The following is a 1,461-nucleotide window of genomic DNA, read 5'->3' on the forward strand; positions in this document are numbered from 1 at the left end:
GTGTGTGTGTTATGCTTGCCAGCCAGGAGCTGTGGGCGCGGCCTCGGCCAGGGCCCCATGTGCGGGACTCCCGCGTGCCCTGTTTAGCTAGGTGGGGTGCCACAAAATCCTGGAAGGATTTTGGATTCTAGGGAGTTAGAATTCTCAACACAGGGACTGTGGAGCAGGAGTGGAGGAAGCTGGGCGTGGCTGGTAGAAAGGATCTTCTCCTGTGAAGAGGGGCCCTGACGGAGGCCATGGCCTTATGGTACTGATAAGAACTAACTGAAGGGCTGGGAGGTTAAGAGCACTGTGTGCTCTTCTAGAGGTCCTGAGATCAATTCCCAGCACCCACGTGGTGGCTCCCTCCCATCTATAGTGAGATCTGGCGCCCTCTGCTGGCCTGCAGGTGCACATGCAGATGGAACATTGTGTAATAATTTAAAAAACAAAAAATGCACCTAACCAAAGCCCTCCCACACACCAGTGTGAGCACAGGGATGGCAGTAACTTGCAGATGGCCGAGGAGCTATGGAGGAGGTGACACATCTGGGCTTTGGAGCCTCTGAGTCTTTCACTGAGGTCAACGTTTGTACCTACCTGCACACCATCAAGTGCACAAAAAGAACAAGAAATTTGCTGGAGAGACAGCCCCGTGCTTAGGAACACTCTTAACACTCTTGCACAAGACCCAGGCTTTACCCCCAGCACCACACGGCGGCCTCTGCTGGCACCAGGAGCGCAAGCGGTGCACAGAAATACATACAGCCAAAATATGCACACGCAGAAAATAAAACTGAGATTAGGCCAGGCGTGGGCGCCGCTGAGGTTGAAGCCGGCCTAGTACTCATGGCAGGTTTTCGGCCAGCTAGGGCTACACAGTGAGACTGCGCCTCAGAAAAGCTTTTAATTAAAATTTTAAAAATTAAAGCATGTCTGGCAGCACATGGAATCCTGGCACCAGAGCGGCAGGGCAGGTGGCCCCATGCTCACTGTCCAGCTAGAGCACACAAGTCAGCTCCAAGTTCAGCAAGAGACCTGTCTCAAAAGCCATGATGTCCAGCCACTGCGGGACACACCCAGCATCAGTGTCTGGCCTCCTCACACAATATGAGCACACACACATGTGTATGTGCACACAAAAGCACACACATGAACACAAAATGTATCTGTGATAAAGCACTTGTCTAATGTAAAAATCCAGGATTCCATCCGTAGCACAAATAAATAGATAAATAACACAACCTATAATTCACTACAAAATAAAGCATTTGTGTGATCAGCACCCAAAGGTATGGGACTTTTCCATCCACCTGGAAGCTTTCCTCCGCCTACAGCTGCTGGTGTGAACCTCTCACGCTAACTCGTCTGCTTTTGTTTTTTTTTTTTTTTGCCATACTGAGGTTGAAACTCAGGACCTTGCACATGTGAGGTGAGGGGGATGCTAGGCAGGGGCTCTGCCACTGAGCCACCCCGCAGAGC

The sequence above is a fragment of the Psammomys obesus genome, unplaced genomic scaffold, assembly GCF_907164565.1.
Source record: "Psammomys obesus unplaced genomic scaffold, mPsaObe1.curated_primary_1811, whole genome shotgun sequence".
NCBI classification, from domain to species: Eukaryota; Metazoa; Chordata; class Mammalia; order Rodentia; family Muridae; genus Psammomys; species Psammomys obesus.